The following is a 24,984-nucleotide window of genomic DNA, read 5'->3' as shown; positions in this document are numbered from 1 at the left end:
TCGAGCCATCATTTGAAATTCACCTCCATACTTCGCCGAGAAAATTTTAGTTCTTATCTGGTGATGATATTCGTAGTGAAGCTATCCACTTCCTAAGATTCTTTTCATTTGGTCGTAATAAGAAATGCTCTATAGTATCTCTACTTGTCTGCTCTCGACACAGCTAGAGTTCATGATGTCAACAAAGGGAGCGTGGCAGCGACTGTTTGCATTTTCATTTGCCTTCCAAAGAAGTCCTTATGACCATACACTGACATCTACAGAAAAAATAATAGCGAAACACACTACTTAAAATTCTAGGCATGAGTACGTATCTCTAGGGAAGACGCATAATGAGTGGCAGCAACTGTAACCCAAAAACTTGAATGATGCATGAATGCTCAAAATGATTCTGAAATCATTGGCTAAGTACTGAGGCTTGTCTTTTCGTCTAGCTATGCACATCATTGAGAAATTTGTGTTCATCCACATAAATATGACATTATTTGGTGGATGTTAATAATGAGAGGCATTATTTCTGAATGTGAAAAAGTAAGTGCAAATTTTTTAGTTACCATTGCACTGAAGTGATGTTTGCAGTAGATGTAGTGTCTATGCATGCGGTATCATATAATGCTGAATTTATTTGAATCTAGGCGTTCGCTTCACAAGTTTGTATGTTGTTTGTTCGTGTTTAAATCTGGGTTACATTACTGTGAATTAATTACTTATATTAATGTCATGAAAAAATTATTGTTTTAGCACATCGACTAAAAAATTTGTTTGTTTGGAAAAAAAATCAGAAAACATAATTTATGAAATACGTTAATATATGTGCACGCTAACTTCTATAAAAGTTAGAGGGTGCATATTATCCACTTTTTATAAACTTTATTCCTCTATATTATCTATCTTTCATTAATTTTATATCTCGCGTAATTTAGGGTGGCAGAGAAAAAATTTATCTCCGATATAGTCCTCCAAATCACAGTCATCAATTATACCCAGGAAATGGAATAATAAAGCCTATAGTTATATTCTATAAATCTTGCGTTCAAAATACATGTTTGAATCATCTATAGTTCTCGGAAATACCGTTCATGAAAGGCTGCTGGCCCGGAATATGAAACTTTCTGACGGATTACGCAACGTCATGCTCGACAAAAGAGGTCCGCTCTCAAGCACGACGGCTTGTTTGAAAAACACGAAGGCTCATCAAAACTCAAACTTTTCTCGCAAGAAAGAATGACATGGCATGAAAGTGTCACTCTAGTTGTCGGATAAACATATTCTGGTAATGATTGCCAGCCAAGCGAATCTTTTTGAAACGAATAAACTGGTGAAGTCAAGAGACGTAGTCCTGAAAGTCCCTTTGATAAGTCAATGGCGTTTCAGCTCAAAAGAGATGACAAATTTCTCAAAGTAGGCACATAACGAGGACTTGACAGCATAATTTGGCAGCAATTTCGGCTTCTCTTGGCCTCTCAAGGAAATAATATTTCGTAGTCCCATTCAAATAGTGTGCACGGAGAAATGTGAGGGGTAGAGTCTAGCTCAATTTACTGATGGACTCTTTCTTCCGGCAAGTTCATCTGTTAGAAGCCAAGTTCTTCCACAGTATTCAATACACACACACAGCGAACGTATTTATAGGCGATAGACACGAGCCTTTTGAGATACGTAACTAGGTCAATTTGGGAGCATTTTTGTAATGAACAACACAGATCTACATTATTAATCATTATTAATTCATATTAAAATGAAGACTATGAATTATTCCGACAATAAAAAACAACCTGAAATATATTAAGTGACGAAAGAATTTATGGGGTTTGAATATAGATGTTATTACGATCAAATTAACGTAGGCAGCAATGTTTAGTGGCAAGTGTAATTGGGATATAGCATCTAAACATTAAGGAGGAGAGTTTACATTCTCAGTGGGAAGAGCATCAACATTTGTTTATGACATTCACGTAATTGTCATTTTTCATCACGTGTTAATTTATTCATTCATATAGTTATCATTACCATAACACTTTAAGTGCATAAAATATTATATATATGCCATGATATGTATATATTACATCTGATAATATATATTAAAAATATATTTTCTTTAAATTGAATTGAACATGTTAACATTAACATTACATTAATTGAACATCTTAATGTTAAAAATTATCTGTCCGATTTATGTACAGTCTCATAAAATTATGTCTCTCAATTCACTGAGAGATAAGTTTGCTTTTGATGACCGTGTAGAAGCACCGTGCATATATGTTCGATATTATTTAGTTACGAAGTGTTGTTTCACATGCAGCTTCGATAAGACCGATATGTCGTCATTTAATGTTACTCTTGCAGCATCGAGGTCTGGCGCAATAATACGTACAGGGGTGCATCAAATGTTAGACACTGAAGCCCCTGAGATACGTCAATCACGGAGGCTTGCATTCAACACGTCTCTTGCGTCGAGTGACAGAGATTTTCATAAAAAAACGTAACAGAGACCGCCCGATCGTCGAGCTTTGCACATCTGTATGTACAGAAAACTTTTCATGAAACAAAAAAGTGACGAGCCTTCAACGAGGTGGTTTTTTCAAGGTAGCAAATTCCCATGAGATGATACAGAAGAAGGAAAATATGAATTAGTGATTATGTGCCTGCTTAATAAATTTTACATGCAGAAAAAAGTGTAAAACGGCTTATTTAGTAAAATTTAGTTAATGTGCTCTTTCGAGTATGGAAATATGGTTTAATTCTATTCCTTTTAAGGTAAGGCTATATTTTATGGAAGATAAGTTTATTGAAATTAAATAGGCTATCATTTATACAAAGAATCTAATCTAATTTCGGAAGCATATGACTAATTAGGCCTCTTGTTCATTCATATGCAAATAGCATTTTTCATTTGGAATTTACTATCAAGATGTAGACTATATATAACCGGACATATGACCCTGTATCTCTTCCAAAACTTTATAAATGATTGAGAAAGGCCCCTCACGCCTTTAAGAAATGAGCTGAGCACCGTTTAATTAATTAAACCGTGTTAAAATTGAAGAAAGTTCCGTCATTCATGAGTATATGGTATGACAAATTCACAAGAAATGAAACTCATATTCCTTGTATGAACTCTTGCCTATTCAGAGACTCTCCACGACTCGATCAGTTCTACAACTTAGGTAAGAATATAACTACGGAGAAACCAGAAGCAATTTAGTTGGTCGTGGCTGTAGGAAGAGGTTATAATACGGCGAAGGACGAGTGTCAATGCACGATTGCATATGACCATTGACCAACATGGCGGCGACTGGTCGATATAGAAGTGCGCGTAGACTTGTCGCTTACATGGCATTCGTGTGAAAAATTGGCCCTTTGCCTTGATTGGATGGCGAGAAATAGATCGCTACAAACGCAGGGAGCGCCTGCTTCATAGTCCGTCTTACTTTTGATTAGGAAATCCTCATGGCCATAAGCCATCATCTGAACTAATCTTCTACTGAGGCAACGAATATGTTGATTTGAGTTTATTTACGACATACAAATGACGTATAAGTACATTTAACACCATATAATAATATTAATTATTTCTAATTGCAGCATAAGCGCCAAAGTTTGCGTTTAATAATTTATATAGAACTTGATTCAACAAATCTTGGATTTATTGTGCAGAAGTGTATTTGTCAATAATTCTCGCTTGAATTATTCCGAAATTAGGCAATATCGGCTCAACATTCACCATGTGGCCCAGACGATCTCAAGGCTGGGCTCAAAGAGAAGGACTCAATGGCCTTCGGTCGAGGCTTTTAAGCGACATAATTTATTGGATACTGCAATCTACCATAGAACCAAGGAAGGGCAGGATTGGGGTCATGTTCTGGTCTGGAAACGTTAAGCAAAAACCCTAATATAGCCCATATATTCCTGACGCAAACATTCCTCTCGACTCCAATCTTGGGCACAGCACTCAAAGCCTGATCTTTTTCACATCTCATCTCGCGAAGGAGAATTTCTTGAGGCAATAAATTCTTCCTGCGTGAGTTACATGAAGTAAGATTTAGCGAGCAATCGAAGCCGCAACAAATTGCATCTACCAATCAGACGCTAACAATGCGTTGGGAGCGCCAGCTTGCGATGGCTTTCAATGCATAGACAGAAACGTCATTCATGTCTCGAGGATTTCAATTCTATTCTATGACGAGTTCCTTTGCTGAACTTTATTCTATTCTGAATCTATGCGTAGAGCAATTGGTCAGAAATACGGAGTGTGGGTAGGCAAGAATTTTTATTACGTACAACGAAGCGCACTTCTGTGGAACTCTTTCTCTTCAGAATATTAAAAGGATGACCGAATTTAAATCCGGTTTGAAATATTGAAGTAAGATGGTCCAAATTTACAATTCATTCGAAGGAAAACACATTCACTATGTATATAATAAATGAGTGTGATGAGAGTGCTCATGAGGTCTAAGTACTATGATTGAAAATCGAGACCGTTTACACTTTGCGATATTCGGTGTGCAATAATTCATTACAATACAATTGAACACATTGAGAACTAAGGTTATCCTTGTCTACAAAGACAGTACGACATTTAAGCCAATTACCGTGACTTTAGATTTGATATTATCAAAGGTGATTAATGGTTTCGAGAACAAAGGGACGAATCAAGCTAAGCTTGAATAACTTTTCAACGTTACTTTCTGCTGAAAAGTTACATTACTTCAAATCGTTGTCAAAATCAGGCATATGATAAATCTCAAAATTAATTACAATTTTTTTAAAATTAAATTTAATTATAATATTACACACTATTTATTTCCAGGTATGCGAGAAAGATGCTAGAAATTTATGTATTGAATAATTTCAAGAAATCACATCCATTTCGAATGCTCATGTGGCATCATTGCTGAAGTTGTTTAACCATTAAAAGCACGAGAGCAATGGTGTGCTCGCTGCTTGTCGGCAAGCTAAACACTGTATCCTGCAGCCAAGTCTTGAGTGTAAACTGTTTACGTTCGACTGGTCACCAAGACGAAGCTACCAGCACAAAACATTACCTGTTGCCGGAAGCAATAAGCTGAGTTACATTGGAGAAAAACTGAAAGATACATATAAATTTGTGTTTATACGAGAATGATTCATCATATAATAATATTGAGACCCAGCAACAGAAGATCAATAAGAAAATAACAGATTGATCTCGGCGCTGAAGTGTAGGCCTGATGTGGCCTGTCGCCGATTCTTTTCCTTTTCGTGCCTTGTTCACAAAAGATCTAAAATCATTTCATAATTTGATCGGATCTTTTCATGACTGACGATAGTCTGAAATATCTATTAGACTACCACTGGGTTCGATATGGTGCTATGCATTTCAAATCTGAACATATATCTTTCCATAGCTTTATCTAGTCTGTTCTTGAACGCGTTCATACTTGGAGCGACACATACATAATAGTGGTTGAACGCAACGTGTCTCTTTTATTCGTCGTTATGGATTTTTTTTCAGTCGCTATAAATCCAACTATCGTACAAATAAATAATATAGTGATAAAAAATGTTATGAATTAACAATTTAGTGACGTAACTGGAATATAATACAAGCTAAATGTAGAAATTGGGGAGAATTACCTATACTTCTTGCGATGTCCTTCTGAAATGTAACTGTTGTCAAGTCTTATATGCCATTCATAGGCAAGCATAGAAAAAAATTAGAGCTTGGAAATGAGCACAAATTAAACTTTAATGTTCTCAAATGATCAAAAATGTAGATATTTAAAAAGATATTTAAAATTAAACTTTAATTTTGAGTGGGTCATTAGGAGTAAAACTAACATCATTGCGCTAACATAATTGTCGAACGGTCGATGGAGCTGGCCTCCGAAATTCTTTCCTCTAGAACGATATGGAGAATTTCTACATCATCTTCTTTGTTTCTATGTTCCAATAAATGTTCAAATAGAAGAGAAAAAGTGAAAGAAACGTAAACATGCACGGTATAAATTAATGACAATCTCCATGAAACCTATTACCTATATTATGAAGAAACATATTGTACTTATCACAAATACATATACTGTAACTACATAAATGTATACGGTTAAATGTTAATTTGTAGCATAGGTGCACCTAACATATAGGCGAAATGCTAACTTAAGTAACATAATAATATTTATTTCATACGTCAACGTACAAAGGATAAAATCGGCTTCATAAATACGTTTCAGATATACCGTTCAGCGAAAAGCCTGTAAATAATAACAAATATTTTGCATAATTTCTACTAGCATATTTAGGATGTCATAAAGATTGACCTGACATAGACAGAATTTTTATTTATGCAAGAATTATTGCATTCAGAACATGGGGCGTACTAATTTGCTTAAGATGAATAAATGTCTAAAAATTTAAAAGCAAAGAATAGTCCACAAAAATTCATATCTTTATAGAAAACGTTTCTATAAAGATATGAATTTTTGTGGACTATTCTTTGCTTTTAAATTTTTAGTCAACTTGCGATTTAAGCAAATAAGTGACATTAATACATGAATAAATGTCATTTAATTACAATAAATTAGCAGCTTGCACGATTATTCCAAGAGTGTTAATTGTGATGGAACGCGGGCCTCACCGTAGCGCACATGAATTAATAAGGATGATCGTTAACAAATGTTGACGTTGTGGTTGATGTTGATGTTGCTGATATTTTCAGGTATGTCTTAAGCTGAGCAAATTTATTTGTTTATTTTGTCAGGAAATTGCACGTATTTAATAATTTTTCCTAATGCTATGAGCATGGCACTAGTTTCTTACGCGCGGTTAAAGTGTGCGTGACTAATTTGATTAAGGTTTTCTCAAATCCTTAATATCCTAGGCGTAATTTAGTCAACATACCAATGATTTATTATTGTTTAGAGGAATTACAAAACTTTTTACCACGTGCTTTCCATTTAAATGCTGTTGATGTTGCCCCATATTCAATATCATATGTGCAGATAAAAAGTCAACACAGATTTTTTCATATGCAGGTCTCAAATGTTGTTCGATTTGACTGTCCACAATTCTTCCACCGGGTTGTTATAAAAGCTTTAACTGTGTATTATGGAAGCTGTCGCACGTTCGTGTTTAATTAATTGCAGCTTAAGCCTCAAGGCTGAAGCTCTAATCAATGAACGCTGGACGCAGCAGTCGTAGAGTTGGCGTTAGTCGCTGCTTAATCCACTTACTTCACAGTCGTGTTTGAAATACTGCTTAATCCATTTACTTCACAGTCGTGTTTGAAATACTCGAATAATTCGATCATCTGAAGTGGGTAATCAGTCTGTTCTGATGAACCTGGCAACGACGTTACACCAAGCAATAAAGCTCAGCCCAGTTTAAAATTATTTGCAGATTTTATTATTAGAATTATGTGCAAGTTCACAAGGAATTTAAAAGAAAAAAAAAAAACGCCAAGGAAATTCACCATATCGATATTGAAAACGTTTCGGAGTCCAGCTCCATTTAGAATTATTTGTATTGGAATATTTGCAAAGAATGTAAATATATAGTTTTGCCTCTCGCCCTGCACCAAATGCATAGGTGTAATAGTTCTTGGAGTACTATCTAACCGCATGTAATCTTTGATTAGGCAAAAAATAGTTCAAACATAGGTAAATAAGGTAAACTTTACATTTGATCTGTAAAAAATACCATAATTTTGCAATGTGCGCATATGCAGGGTGATAAACGAAAATTTCCTGATTTAAGAGCTCATTAGAAAAAGAAATCGGCCGTCATTTGTTCGATGGCATCTTTAAAACTAAATTTCTCAAAAATTCAAGTTATGTCTTTTTTCAATAAAATTTATTTTGTAATGATATATTTACTAGTAATTTTTTTATTGAGCTTAAAAATCAGGAAGTATCCGCGAATCACCTATTACACACATAGAAAGAGTGGGTTCTCGAATTTTGATGAACGTTTGCAATGACTGTCTTCCGGATCTAATGAACGAATTTCTTTGGATTCATGAATACAAAAAAATATATATTTCAAAAGGATGCTTACCACTACAGTGCTTTTTACTGTCTGAATCGTTTCTGTTCTACGGGACATCACCTGCAATGATATTAATAATGATATTAAGGATATTAATTAATCATTAATTAATTATTTAATTAATGATGAATGATATTAATTATTAATAGATTGTGTGATGTTTTATAGTTATGTAATGTTTTATGTTCAAAGCTTTGTTTAATCAGCGAGGTTTCATTTATTACACACCTTAGATACCTCTACTGAAGTTTAAATGAAGCTCGCAAATTTTTGCATGTCTTATTACAGACTATTACCAATTCTACATTGAGAAGGCGATTTTGTGCGTTGCCTTTTCCAAGACTATATATATCGCGCATATCTCATTAATCTGAGATGTTGTACATTATAAGGCAATGAAGCGTGTCTTGTCGGTAATTAATGAGACGTTACGGTCACTGTATAGGGTTAGGTATGATGGCAATAAATCTCCAACGCGGGATAGAGAATTGCAAAGGCAGTCGCTAATCTTACAACGTGATTATGACTCCGAATAGAGAGTTTAAGTTTGATTTAGCGACGTGCTGTTCTGGTTTTTAAGCGGTGTTTGTTTAATCTGATGACATGGAAGCACGCTGTTTTCATCTTTACCCAACTAAGTTTTTAATATGCTATTTTTCAGATTTTTGTTTCCTGCCTTTTCAAATATTGATCAAAATAAGTTCTTACTGATGTTTTTGGCTTAGTTTGAATGGCAAATCGTTTGCGATTGTAAAAAGCTCGTCAGTTTTCGAAAGTATTCGCGATGATTATTTTGTTGTAAATTTTTTGAAGGTTTTGGATGTTGGAAACTATGAAAAGTGGTACTGATCCATCATACTATTGATCGCTGAACTATATAATTATATATAGGCTCCAAACTAGAGCCAGATCGCTCAAAATAGAGGCTTTAGAAAGAAAAGGAACTGAGCTATGAGCCGCAAATTTTTTTGTTGCATAATTCTTGATTCGCAATTAGTTAAGAAGTTTATTGTTACTCTGAACTCTCATAATGATTATATGATGTATTATTAAAACATGATTTGAAAGAACGGAAAGCGGAGAAGACATCACAGAGGCAACAATATAGCCTCGTCCCCACAATGTTCATGCAAGGATCGGCTAGAAGACCGTGATATTATTCTCTATATCTTCACGGTAACGAAATTTCATGACGCAGATTGACACGCTGCCATCTGTTCAGGAGTGGCTCCGTTCTCCGTTCTTCATGTAGTCAATTCTGTTTCGAAGCTCCAGACGCTATTCGGAATTTCTCTGAACACGAGGGTGACTTCAAGAGAACTAGCTCTCCAAGATGCATGTTGGCTCCATGAAAATGACTTAGCGATGGTTCCGGCTAACCGCAGACATGCACAATACATCACAGTCTTAGCCGCTATAGCTGGCCACTTCAAAGCTGATATTCAAAGCAAGATTAGTGTTGTAGAGCAATTAGATTACGAGTCTTGGAGATGGAGACCGCAATTGCAGTAGGTTGGAGGGGACATCCATACAATATATAACCAATCATGAACAAGAAAATTCAAAAAGTAGTTTGACCTTCAGCAACTGGTTTTCGATATGTGCAAAGAAGCGCTCCAGCAACGTGTATCGTTCGATTGAACTTCCGATCAATAGCATTACCAGTTGAATATTCTAGAGTACGTAAACATATCGTATATGTTGTACTGACAAAATAATTTCTATTTCATGACATTTAGGATCACTAGTGAATGCCGCCAGTTGAAAACCTCATCTAGATTCCGTTTCATCCCTATGTTATAGCTCACTTGCACGACGCGATTCCACGGTTCCCGGTCTAGCCTGTTAGCACGTTCATGCGGCGCGTGTTAATCATGGGGAAACCTGCCTGAGCTTGAGCATGAATGAAGCATCATTCCTTTCAAGTAGGCTAAATGAACTGCGTGCTTTGTGAGGTTCCTGAATTAATCTTGGCAACGTCTTGAGGTTTAGGATATCAGTCTTCATTTGGATAATCCTGTTGCTGTTCTCGTGCGTTGGCTTTGCCAACGATTCTAAGCCCTTGTCGCGCATTCAATGAGGGCTTTCACGAAGATCACAGACGTCCTTCCCTCGATTGACGATGGAGTGTTCGCATGCGGCTTTCACATGAACAAAGCCGAGTCTCTCCCTCCAATTGAGCCGAGTATGAATTCTAATGACATTTTCAATAGAAAATCAATATTATTGTGTGAACATGCTGCTCTTCAAGGGCGTGATTGAAATTCTATTTGACGTGCTGACGCATTAGCCATGGTCATTATTTCAATCTTTTTGCACATGTCGACTCTAATGTTTACACCTAAGAAGAAAGGTTATAATTGTTACTACGAATCAACTTGACATTTTCAATGTTTATAAATTAAGTTAAATATGGCCAATGCTTTATAAGTCACAGAGGAATGAAAATTTTTTCATCTGCCTTTTGGAGTCTCACAGACGTTTGAGGTTAAGAAAAAGTTTTCTTCTTGAACACGAATCGAGGTCAGGAAAGATAGAACATGTTCTGAAAGTAGGCAAACCTTATCATCTGAAACGACTCTATCAGCCAGAATTCATCCACCCACAGGAAGCATAAAGAGCAACCAATTTAAACTGTGGCCTTGCCGTATGGTGGGGAAAGGGAGAAAAATAAAATTTGTAAGACTTTTTACATCCATTCACAAACTAGTAGACACTCGCGTGCATTTGTTTGCCAGGAAGAATGAAATTTGAATGTATAATATAGCAAAGCTACCTTACACAAAATACAGCAAAGGTTGTTTACCTTACGGGCTATTTCATCTAATTCATTCGAGTTTATTGTATTAAATGTGAATAAAAATAAATTTTTATTTGCCAAAATAATGATTCAATAAGCGAAGAAACATGTCAGATTTAACTACAACGATTTAACTACAAATAACTACAACGATTTTCCACCCAAAAGACTTGGAGACTTATACGAAAGCGTGAATTTTAACATCGACCATGTTAATGGGATATGTTCTATGTCAAAATCACCATCAGCCGTCCCTGTTAAGAGAATCTCCCGTGGATTCTTCAGTGGTGGCTTCTATTAATTTCTTCCCGACTCTTGAATACCACAACTGACGACTTCGAAGTTCTCGAGGGGGATTTTTTCTTTGTAGATGACACAAGTCAAAATAGCGCTCGATTCCCCCAAGATCTGAACCATTTAGAACTTACCGTTACAAAAGTCGAGCAAGTTGTTGGAGTTTCTAAGGACTAGCGTAATCTCTTTCGAACAGAAGGGGCTCCTTAGAGGCTACTTTTCCTGGTCTTTGCAGCCCCTTTGTGGTATTGTTTCGTTTATGTAGACTTGTTTCCAAGAGTATATTTTCCATTTTTTTAGCAGCATTTTTAACACAAGCGCCAGTAACTTGTGTAAACCGCACTTGAAAGACATTGAAGAATACGTAATCATTTCTGAGTTATAGAAAGCTTCCTTTTATTTCAGAGATGAATTTAATATCGACGAATTTTTTCTGTCATGAAATGAAATACTGAGCTAAATAATCAGCAGAAATTAAATTTTGTAGGTTTTTAATTTATCATCGTGCGAACAATATTCTCATGTGCGAACACGTTTCGGCTGATTCTGTAACAATTATAAATGTTCAACTGGACTCTAGCAAAAAAACCTTCTTTATTGCGCCCTTTTCAATTAATTTACTAACATTTCTTCTCACATGGGCTTCTCCAATATTTTAATAGAAATTCATATTTTGGTAGTTCTCTCAGCCATCTGGGCCACCACATCGACGGAAACCCCAAAGAAAATTCCGAAATTCGGCTTCTCTCGCGTCGCCGTGAATTCCGGCCAAGTCTGCGTCTCTAAATGCTTTCTACATCGGGGACTCGGGCTCGTAAGTTGCCTGTTCGTCGTGTTGCCTTCCATTTGGATTAGGCTCTAGCCAGAATGGCTTTTATCTCCTACGATCGAATTATGGAGAAGAAAAATATTAGTTGTGGGCCGAAATGTTAATGCAGTCGAGCTCTGCTGCAATTCTGGTTGGATGTCGCAGCCGTCCGATAATTATTCGTGAAAGACGAGTTAAAGCCGGTTTCATGGAGAACTAGTTTCTAATATTATGAAAAGCCTTAGGGGTAATTATGGTGGGAAATAAAAAACATTGTAATTGTAGTTCACTACTGTATTTTGAGGAGGCATCAACTATGACGCTTGTTGGCTTCGAAATAAATTCAATTAAACTCAAGTTGATGAAGACGACCTTACCACCTGTAGGTCTCTGCAAAAACTTAATATTCATTCCTTTCAACAAATTTTATGATTGCAAATTTTAGGATTTTAACGATAAGTGAATGATATTCGTAGTATAATCAATATAAATGAAAAATATTGCTTCTGGCGAATATTATTGAAGTTAATCCTATTGTCAATGTTTCAGGGAAGACTAATAAATTTTTCTTCATATAGATCCGCTTGACTGAAAATCTTAGGCTTATGAACTATTGCCAAGCCATACAACATCCACAAACTGATATACGAATGATGAAATTGCACCGTTACAATTCATAAAGCCATGGAATATCTGGGTTTCCTAGAATTCAGCGAAATGCATGTTAGCTCAATTGTTCATCGCCACATTCTTCCCTCCTGTCATATTGACGACTTCGAGGAATGAGAGCAAGATATTTCCCTGAAGCGCTTCCGGCTTTATTCATGCCCTTTTTCATTAAATAACAATGTAGATAATTTGTCAGGTCTGCGAATTGTCTTCTAATAATTTGTGCAAATGACAACACCGTATCTATGATGCATATAGCTTTCATCAAGCTATGTATCATCAGTTGATACAAGTTCATAGCCTTCCTGCTTCACTTGTATCATCAGGTGGATCGAACTGCATCCGAGTTTATTGAACTACCGTCAGCAACACTTAAGTCACCGCTACATGCAATCCGAGTAGTTACACTACAATAGAAACATCAGATTTCAAAAAATATAACTCAGTACTCACTGCAGTGAGTGACACAGAGAGAGCATTTTCTCGTCGACGAAAACGTGAAGTCACGGACGGACAGACAGACAGACGGACAGACGGACATGGCGATCACAATAGTGCATTTTTTTCATAAATGAGAAAATGCGCTAAAAAGCCTACTAATATTCAGCCGGGTTCAAATCTGGATTTTAGTTTAAAAATACTACAGCAGTTAATTCCCATATAGGGCAAAACATCAATCAATGAGCTATATGCCATTAGAGGTAAATACATTTTTACGGTACCGTAAAAATTTTATTGTAAATGCTTTAACGATGCAAAAAAAAACGCCTTATAGAGATATAAGTTCATCTTTTGCCGCTCAATCCATGATATTTTTCTTTTGTAGTGAACAATAAGACAGAAGAAGCGTGAATTCCAAATCTTGCAGTCCAGTTTGCCGCAATAATATACTAAATGACCTTAATTTTGTGAAAAATATTTTTGTTATATCTTTACACGAATTCTAAGACGCCAATAACGCAACGTAATTCGTTTTTCGAACACTTTAGTTATTAAGCTTAAGTACTTACACGTAAGTATGCATACCTACGCCTTATCCCAATCTTGTTTTCGATCAAACTAACTGAACTGGTTATCCGATAATTTGTTGCACTGAAGATAAAGTATACACTTTGCAATGAACGGTTCAACATTGAACTGATTAGCAAGGAGGGAGTGCATTTTCAATGCCTATTAGGTTGACTCTTAAAATATTCTTTGTACGCTCAAATCTATATATCAGTATTTCCAAGAAATTTGGAAGAAACTATTTGCCTATTTAGGTTTAAATATTTTAAATTTAAATCGATAAAACTAACAAGTTCTTTATATAATTTAATTTACTTCATAACAAAAATAACATTGATTCTTTTTTCCAAACGACGTCATTTCGGATTTATTTCCTTGAAACGTATGATGCGCCTTATTCATACTGCAAAAAGGCTTCATCTTATTCATACTTCTTCTTTAAAATTTTCAGACCTCCCATCGCCATTTATTAGAATTAATTAACGAACTTCACGTAATTGATCGGTATAATTCTTTAAAGCATGAAAAATGAAGATAAGTACGTTCAAAAATTAAGTCTTTTGTAGCTCATATAAATTCATATAATTGGGTTCATTTTGATATTCTAACATTTCATTATTCATACTCTATTTAATGGACGAGCATATCTTTCATTATTATGCCCTCGCTTAACGCGCCTCTATGACTTAATTTAGTTCGGACCTTAATAATTTAGATGTTCTTAAATTCAATGGACGCTTGCACAGTTTCATAGCGTGAAACACCCAATTTGATGTTTTTTTATCACAAATCAATTGGAGTGAGTGTTTGTCTCGCTGCTGCAACCCTCACGGCTTCACCAAATTTCCAATCTATATTCTGTAAAAGTAGCGACCAATTTTACTCAGAATTGAGAGCCTCTAACGATTAGGCCCGAATATTTTCCTTGTAAATTGTTGCGTTAGAATTGGCGGAGTTAACCTCTTCCTTGTCCTTACATCGATGCTTGCGTTCAAATAATAGTATAATCATTACGAACATTTTGATTGTTTGATTATCAGAATCAAAATATTATTATTACGAACATTTTGATTGTTTGAGTTATCGTCAATGACGTCAAATTGACGTCATTGTTGGCTTTCATTTCTTATATCATACGTTGCCATTGTCTAACCACCTAAAAACTGAAAAGATTTTTCTGATAATGACTATCAAATAGCTTCTACTAACAAGCTTGTTTCAATTTTCCTTGTAACAAGCCTGTTTTTCATTTATTAAATTTATTGTTAAAAAAAGGTTTTGTAGAGCGCTGTTCAGCGTTTACATTCACAGCAAATCCTTGGATCAGCTCGAGAAATAAAATAGAAGACAAATGGCAGATCGATAACTCAGCCGCTGAATCAATACAGTGCGTCCGTGCGCTCAATTTTTAGGCCTGTATGGTAGCACCGATGCGTGTGCGACACATTCAAGAGAGCATCTAATGTGCATAACTTTTTATACTTGAGAGTCGTCAACCTTAAGTGAAACGTTGTTGCATATGCTTAACATAAGCAATAGTTAAAATAATAATATATTTATAGTTTATATATAATAAGGATAATAGTTTATCGTTGTTATGCTAGTTGTTTATGTTATGTTAATTTTTAATGTATAGATATTTATTTTTTCGGTCCGTGCATTCGAGCCAGCATCGTAAAGTTTTTTATTAACATTTGTTCTGATCTATCATAGATTGCTTCATGAATTTTAATATAAAATCTTAAAATTAATAAAAAATGAGATTTGGTATAGGACATTAACTACAATATATGTACGGATAATTGATTCATAAGACGTTATTGAGATTAGCACGTAGAATCAGTCGCCCAACTAATTCTTATTCAATGAAATATTCATCCATTATACCTATTAGCATAAATTTAACAACGCTATTTTTACAATGCATCTCTCAATTTTAGAAATTTATGCCTACAGGTTCAAATGCGTGATAGAAGAGGATTGAATAAATAGAATAATAATAATAATATAAGAGGATTGAATAAATAAATAAATAACAACAAACTACGTTCACTTGCACCTAATATAGTCCAAGCTTGATTGATCGAGGTGATTTTTCGTGATATGGACATGCCTGGTGTTTCTCTAGCATAAACTAAGGGCGATGCCTTAAACTATGCAAGCCATGTAAGGGAGGTGTGTCGTGTTATTCGTCAAACGATGTCAGCCGCGTTATTTGTTAGGAGCTTCTAAAGTCTCGGGCGTGAAATTGAGGTTGGGTCCATGAGCAATGGCGATGTCGAGCGAGGCGACAGGTGTTGCGGATGCGGAGGTCAACGCAAACTTTCCGCGGTGGGTTTTGCGACTTTTCCAGAGTTTTTATTCCTATGGGGCGAAGAGGAGAAACTGTGTGTTTATGCAATAGCTTTAGAACAGTTGAGCACGAAACATTCATAACTAATCAAATTCTAGCACTATAATATTGTGATTGAATGTTTTCCTTTTCGTTGGCTGACTAATGACATCTCAAAAGTTTCATTATTATCCGTGTTTTTTTTTCTGAGGGTAAATGTAAATTAAAGTCAATTTATTTCTCTTTAGCTAGTCGCTTTCGTGCACAATGATAGATAAATTTGCCCAAACCATTCGCACCTAGAGAAGCAATATAGAGCCGAAACATTCAGAGAGAAGATCACCAATTAGATTCAGTAACACACGTGAATAACTTGTTCGGCCGCGAGAGTCAATAATGCTTCATACAAGTCTTTATTAGCCTGGCCTTCGTATCAGTCAATTTCATACTGTAGAGTTTGGCTGTGCATGCATTGAACCTTCATCATCACATTTTCGATATGATGATAACCAAAGACATGTTCATATTAATTGATTTGAATGCCAGCACATCCATGCCTCGTTTTAAAACGATGACTTTCTGGTCCAGTTGGCAAAGGTACAATATTGGTCATGGCTGATGGCGCATCCAGGTTTCCTTTCATCTATACTTCTCAATTTTAATTACTCCTTTACGTTTGTAATTGAGGCTGCCGATTTTTTTTCATTCATTTCATATTTGTCAGGAGGAATCAAGAAGAACAATGTCCGCAATCGATCTAATTCGGAAAGCAATTACAAAAACGGCATAGTAAAATTTACCTAGACAAGTTTAAATTGGTGCATTCGAATATTGAAGTTGATTTATTAGAATCAGAAGTACTGGAGCATCAAAGCGATCTCGTCCTTCGCATCACTTTTTTCAACACGAACATTCATTTAGTAAGGATAGTCAGTGATCTGTACGCTATATAAGATTAAGATATCACGGAAACGATCTTTCATTAGCTTCAAGTGAAAGAATACCGCGACTACAATTAATGATTTTATGATGCTTAGAATATATCAAAATAGTTCGTTTAACTAATAAGTTCACGAACTAAGAATTTTATTATGTTTTTGATGCAATTTTTTTGTATTTCTAAGTTATCAGAGCCAGGGACTAAATATCATGAAGCTTAACAGAATCGCACAGTGTTTTATACCGAGAGGAAAAGTCCTGATGTTCCAAGGTAACATAGGAGGGAAACAATACTGTAGAATTTATATTGAAGCTATGAGCTCCATATAGAGACTGCGAGTGCAGATATTGTGTCGAGACCGTTACTCGGTGCATTACAGCTCGCTAGCTCTTACTGGTTATATAGGCTAGCAATATTGGTGGGAGTAGATCCTCGTTACTGGTATTGTGGACTCTTATTGAGAGTCTGCCTTCCTTCTCGCCATCCCCCTGCACATCTAACATCAATGCATAAGGAACATGAACTTGGCCGTAAGCTCTTCCGTCTGACAAACGCATTCGCATCTTTGTCGAGCTCGCCGTCTCATACAGATACGAGTACATTTGCCGAGGCAGTAGACGCTGCCCCTAGATCGTGGCAGGCAGGATTCTGAGTCTGTAACGTTTTTTAACATGAAAGGAATCTAAATAAATTAACAAGAAATGTAGATGCGAAATAATAGCAGTTTTCGCCGTAAAAATCTACATAAGTTATTCTGTCAAGTGTGCAACAAATATATTTTTTATGTATTTTCAATACCACACAAAAGTCAATTATCGACCACGCAACCAGGAAGGGCTTCAGTTATTTCCAAAAACTCTTCAAGAAAGTTTTTAAAACATTGGCAGTAATCATATCAAACCGTATCAAATCAAATTATCATTTGTCTCACAGTAGAAGGATCAATATTGTTAAATTGTCCTCGTATATTCCATTCTGTAGAAATACAGAAATACACATCTATTTGCTGCGACTGAAAACTGGTTTACATCCAGGCTCTCTCCTCACGAGTCGAAACTTTCTTGCGTAATAAAAAGAAGGAACCTAAAACGGGACTCCCCACTTCATCCGACGAGCAGCCAAATTGCACTTTTTCGTTCATTTCCGAAATTCGCCGATGGAAATTTTCTGCTGCGAGAAGTAATACAGGCGCTATCAAGAAGTTACACTCTTGATTCACAATTGCCTTCAGAACTTCAGGCGGCTCCTGGAGAGGTTTAAGGCAATGTAAAGTCTAATACGATTTTATATGAAATCAGGAGACGAGAAAACGCGTCGGCCGAGCTTCGAAAAACAAGAAGGTGCCTCGATTTTTTTTGGAAGCAGTCATTTTTTACGGTTAGATTTTGCTGTAGTGTTCTTTGCTGGCGCTGGAGAAGTCAATTCACTCACAATCTAGGGCGAGAGCAGGACTAGTTTCAAGGAAAGATGTGAACTTAGTTTTAAAATTGCCAACAGAGAGCCCCTGCATAACGTGACTCAAAATTGTCGCATATTCAATTTTACGAGGTCTTACAGGAGGAATCAGAAAAAATGATGCTATCGGAATATATACGGATACAATATTTTCATGTTAAACATGAGTTCTTTACAGCACTAAAGTTTTCAGTATATCAAAGCTATTGCTCACTTTCGTTCTTCATATATGGGGTAATGTCATGCGAGAATGATTACAAACACACAATAATAATTTAGCTTGATAAAAAATGTGGCTAATGGTATGAAATAAGTTTTTAGACTAGTTCAATTTGAAGCTAACTTACTGGATTTCGATCCTAAATTAACGGATAATTTAATGTTAAATTCAAGACTGCTGCATTATAATGATGACAATTTCGCATCAGAAATCAATTCTGATATTTGAGTCTCGTAGAATGCCAGAGATTTTAAACGCATTTGAAAAAATGGTTTACAATTACGTTGATGATTTCTAGTTAAATACAGCCTATCTAAAAGGTTTGCACTCATTTATACATTAATACGATTTTAATTGTTTTTACATACATTGCGGCTGGAGAGCCAACCCTATCATCTATAAATCAATCAACGTCAATCAAAAACACGTTCTAAGACTTTGAAATCCGTAGTTAGACTAGAAATATATTTTTAGAAATCGCGTCAAGATATTGAATCGAAGAAATTCCAGAAGAAAACTTTACCGAGAAATAGGATGAGCGAGAATTTATTTTGCTAGCATACCCGAGATTGCAGACTGCACACTTTCTCTTGTCATTTCCGGATTGATTCGTCCCGGGACGCAGCGGGAAGGCAGCAAATTTATCTGACGAGTCAGGCTTTGCACTTTCCCCAGAAACTGAGATTGCTGTTCGTGTCATGTAATATCCGCTTTATTGTTACCGATGGGGAGCTCGGACACAGTCGCAAACAGAAGGATCACCACAGAGGTAAATATATTGTCCGGCAAAGTGTGTTTGCTTTCCCTAACGAACGTCCGGATTGGAGGAAATTTTCAGACACTGAGCAAAGTAGACGAGGAAATCATGTCAGGTGCGCAACTTGTGAGCGTTAGTGTGTCGAGCTTGGGGCGGATCTTCCACGCTTCACTAACGAAGAAAACGTCTTGAGTGCAGGTTTCGGATAACATATACTGTAAATGAAATTAAGTTAATTAATTAACTTAATTAAAATTTCCTGATTTCCTGATACTAAAGTGTACTTAATTTCCAGTCAATTTCTTGATACTAAAGTGTAGAGAAGAACTTGCTAGTGAAAGCTTTCACCGAAAGTGTACCGTCCAATAGAGTGCCACTAGAAAAGGGAGCGTATACCATAAAATGAACCTAAATACATCCGAATTGAATTTAAATACTCGTGTAATTAAACAAATAAAATTTGCTATGCTAGGAATACAGATTCATGAAAACACAGCTTCATAGAATTGAAAATAATTGATAGCCTTGGAGTTGATAATTAGTCTGCTGAATAGCTTATAGCACTTCAGATTCTGAGAAAACATATGCGACTGGAAGCGTTGATTTCCATGCATCTTCATACGCGCCAGCGATGTCACATAGGTCACGCAGTCGCAACCATGGAAGTCTGCTCAAAGGAATTGTGATTCTTAATTGCTTTTAATTCATGAATAATTCGTGTTGAACATAGTTGTTCGCAACCTTATGGCATTTTGTATCACTTTTTTTTATTGTGTGATTTCTAGGTTAACGTATGAAAATGAAAAAAATTTGTGAGGCTTCGAAAGTGATTATTCTTTCCGCCTGAACTGCAATTAGATCTTGCATATGGTTTAAGGAATAGATATCTAATTATTATTTTTTTTAAGTAAATCTTTACTGTTAAGGCCAAACAAATCAACTCTGGAGTTGACAGACGCACAAAAAATATTTGTGAAGGCTTGAAATTATATAATTTATGACTTACATCATTTTAGATTGACATTGTTATGAACTAATTATTTGATTATGATCCATGACATGAACGTCACTTTTACGTCTGGCTTATCTCGGGGAAAGTTTAAGATGCAGTGTGCTGATAATCATCGAAGAGCCAGGCATAAGGAAACATTATTTTGTATCACGATCTTTTTAATAGTTTGCGCAGTACAAAGTCCCAAGGATAAATTCCTATGAAGCACGTTAGATTCTGCAGAACGACCAAAAAGTTGGACCCTACGGTGCAGTTTTACCACAACTTGCAGTGAATATGCCAGGCTGCGCTTGAGCCCGTCTGCAAAGTGGCTACCATTTCGCCGCCGTGATAACCGCAGACTTTCCAAGCGTTTATCAGGACTCCGAATAATGACCAAACTCTTCATCAAACTTTTGGTCGTAAATGGAATTCTACACAGATAAAGGCTGTCTCTTAGAACACCATACGCCACTTTGACCATAAAACGGTTTCGCCTAATTTTCATAAGAGAATAAAAGTATGGACGTCGCAGTGAGCAGTACATACGAAAAAAAATTTTAATGATAGATTACCGATAAATTTATCGTTCTTAACAACTTATCCTCCTGATAACTGTTTAAAAATTTGTCGGTGCCAGGGATTCATACGTCAACAACTAAATATCGGCGAATTTAAGAAGTGATTCATGGGTGAAGGGAACCAAAATAAACTATGAAAAATATAACTCAGTACTCACTGCAGTGAGTGACAGAGAGCGCCTTTTCTCGTCGAGTTGGAGTTATGAGTAACAAACATAATGTAGCAGTACATCCACCTGTTTTTTTCATATCGAATATTCGAGTAATGAATGACCATAGAATTTCAATCTCTAACACGAATGAGAAAATTCAAGGGAAAACTTATCATATATCTTGCGAGCTACAAAAAGTTGTTGCTTTGTACCCTAACCCCCGTTACTTTAAATCCACGTATAGCCTGAGCAATGAATTAGGTGTAGGTGCTAGGAGTTAGTTAAAATGAGGGATGAATAAAGGAGGGAAGAAGTGGAGAGCGATATAAATCAGGGGACAGTAATCAGGACGTAGTGCCCCTATGAGAGCTATGAAGTAAAAAGCCAGCGAACTATGCAGCGCAACTGCCATAATCTTACTGATATTTCAGAGAAACCTCGTAAAATCTTTATGGAAGGGAGGGAGGTCGACTCCGTGCAATATTGCTGGCCTTGCCTGGCGTAATGGTAAGATATTACTGCATATCTGTCAGACAGGGCTCTTTTAACTCAAAAAAATGTATGTATAGAGTGAGCGCGCTTGCTATGGAGTCACGCCGCGTTGGACGTACGACCTCTTTACATATCGCGACCAATGCAGCAAACGATCTGCGCGTGAGGCCATGGCTGTTTTTGTTCCACACCCCAAAGGTTGATTAATTTTTGGGAGCAAATGTACGGCTGCGATCTGACGGGAACTTTGCATCCCGTCGTGCTTGTGATAAGCTGGGGTGGGAGAGGGATGAGGAATCCCAAAGATCCCTCTCAGATTCTAACAACGAAGTCTTCAAACGACTGACAGAATTAACAGTTTAAATAGTAATGATAAAATTACCTGCTTGAATAAACGGTTGCTTTTTGGGATCAATTGGAGGTAACTGTTACAAATCATTGAAAGATTTCTAATGTTAGGCAAAATGAAGAAATAATTTAAAATTGTACACATGCCAATGTTTTCGTGCACCACCTGTAAGGCCGTGACGTTGTAGCGGGCCAGCTTTCAACCGCGCTTTTGCTTTTAAACCGCCGCCCATCTCCCAGCGAGACTGGAGAGAACAAACTTACGAATCTTTTCGTTGGAAGTAATGGATTGTTAATCAGTAGCCATGATCCGATTTTAACTATATCATCAATTGCTGTTCCTTAAAGCTCAGAATAACTACAAATGCAGTAAGTGTATTCTGTTCCGTCAAAATTTACCGACTGTTTCACCTCTATAGTATCAATTATCGTCGCCGTTAAGTGCACCCATATTTGTTCAATTCAGCGCATTCAACCTGAACTCTTTGCAAGAAAACTTTAGTCTTGGGAGAATTACAATGTAAGTTGTTCTCCATTTCTTGAAAGAAAGTGTTTTCAAGCAACCCCGTGTGCTCAAAGGACTAAACCTTTGAGTATAAATGTAGTGCATTTGTCCGGAACCAACACGCGGCTTCCACACTTTCAGAACCCCTGACCAAAATTAGACATAATACATGTCATAAAACACGAACATGGCAGCCGTTGAGCCCTTGATAAGCACCGGCATAAAATTATAATTTATGATAACATTTTCTTTTCATGATGAAAGAAGGTAAACTTTCAGAGATTTAACCGAAAGCTTGTATATATTGCAAATAAATTTATCAAAATTATCATTCTCGTTTTTTTATTTTGAAAAAAACCTTTGCGCTCATATATAGTTAGTGTTAAAAATGCAAGATGACAAGTGTCAATCTTAATTCCTACCCAAAGTGGTTCATCAATTATCATAAAATAACTAAAATTTTAGAACGAGTCGTTCTCTATTGAATTATCGGCGACGAAATAAATGCAAATAAAAGTTGACTATATTTAATCAGCTTGAGCCGATTAATGACATGTTTGTAGACACAGCCTCGACTTCAACTTTGCCTCCAGAGGGTCCGATCGCTAACATTATGTGAAAAGTTACCTGGGGAAATTACCAACTTCGTTTTAGATTGGAAAAAGAATGAACTTATTATGTTCGAGAAAATTAGGAAAACCTTTTGAGCCTTCGAAGGCGATAGATGAATACTAAATTCAAAATCATTCCACCGATCAGAAATGATATTCCTATGAGCTTTTGTCTAGAAGCGAGAGAAAATCATGTGTGGCAATACGAGTTCATTGAGAGAGAAGCTAATTTTTGAGTGTCGAATAACGCTGGTTGTGGGAAGAATGGATTCCAGCGGAATCTGTAAGGAATTTAATTATTACCAAACGCGTGATTATCAAAAATGACTTGCAATCATATTATGACTGAGTAGAGATTATTATCTTAAAAATTAATTAATAAATTAATTTTGTGTTAGTTAAGGAAAGTAGACGACCAACGTAGGCTGCAACGTATGCTCTTCTGATGAACATTGAGGAAAAATTTAAAGAAGTTGTGCAAGGATTGGGAGTAACTATTAAGTGGACAAATGGATAATCTAACCTTCGTTCCCTACTTTGGAGCTACGAAACCGCCTCGCTCTATGAATGGAAAAATTCAACGCTATATATTTTAACCCTGAAGAAAAGGGTGAATTATTTTGTGTGAAAACTTTCATATATCTTTCGTATGAATTTCGTATAAATGGTATTTCTAACATTTTTGATGTCAAGTAAAAAGCTGTTGCACAAATTTCTTGACTTATTAGATCAGTTTAACAGAATTTACAAGTTCTAGATGGCACTTAACTCATGAAACAAAGCTAAAAATAAACATAAAAATATGAATCCTCTGCTATCAACTTCAACCAACGTCAATCTGCCATTGTATAACGAACTCTCCCTCACAGCACGAGCAAATTTCTCCGGCGAGTGTCGGCCCATTTGTTACGAAATAATCATCAAGGTCGACGAGTTCAACAATTCGTAAACACCGCTTCAACATCCATCACTCCGCTTGTCGATGAAGACCTATTGATTTTCTGATAGCTTGGGAGCCTCGGCAGAAGACTCTTCATCCGATCAACTGCACCGAGTGATGGAGCTACAATTGCCACCCACGCTACAAATTATTTACTATCATGACAAGTTTGTGATGTCATACAATTATTTCAATGTTGATTGTGTCAATAGTGATTAGTTATTAAGGTTTACTAGATTGATCGCACGTGAAAGATTCAAAATAACACTTGGGATGCACGAGGTTGATCTCAGTCAGAAGACTGGACGCATGGAGTCTATACACTGGAAATACATGCCATCTTAAAATTAATCATATCGTGTGGCACACTCAAACTTTTCTCAAGATGAAAATTTTCTCATAAATTACAAGCGACGTTACACTCGATAAGCCAGAGTCAGACAAAATATATCATTAGATAAGAATGACTGCGCTACTTCGTAGCTGTGTTGATATGAGAACATTTCAGAACCGCAAGCTTACCAACAACGAGGTAGAAGTTTTGGATGGAAAATAAGTTAAGCTTATCGGAATAATCTCTTAAAAATCCTTCTAAAGCCGAAATATATTGGCAACGATCAAGAAGTTTTTTTGAGATATTAGGGCTGATCGAAACGTTCACAATAACTCGAGGCTTCGCATCCAGTGGCTTTATAAGTAACTTTAGCAAAAAAAAACCTTTATGAGTTAACTTTGAAATAGATTCGACACTGCAGGAACACAATATTAGAGTAATACTTAAAAAATGGAAAACCTAATGGTTGTAATATAAATTTGTTTTGAATAAAAAATGATTATTTTAGGTAAGAATTGTTGATTACGGAAGGACGGGCCAATTCCCAGGATATATTGATGGATTATATACCAAATTAAATCAATCTAAAAATTCAATTACGATACGGCCTTAAATTGTTCAGGAGCAAAAACAACTGCAAGTTCAAGGTCACTCAGAGGTTCAATGTATTCTTCATTAATTCTGAAAAGTTCCTGCAAGAAAGGGCCTACATATGTACTTTT

Source organism: Hyalella azteca, unplaced genomic scaffold, assembly GCF_000764305.2.
Source record: "Hyalella azteca isolate HAZT.00-mixed unplaced genomic scaffold, Hazt_2.0.2 contig8324, whole genome shotgun sequence".
Classification (NCBI taxonomy): Eukaryota; Metazoa; Arthropoda; class Malacostraca; order Amphipoda; family Hyalellidae; genus Hyalella; species Hyalella azteca.
Note: the sequence above shows the minus strand (reverse complement) of the source record.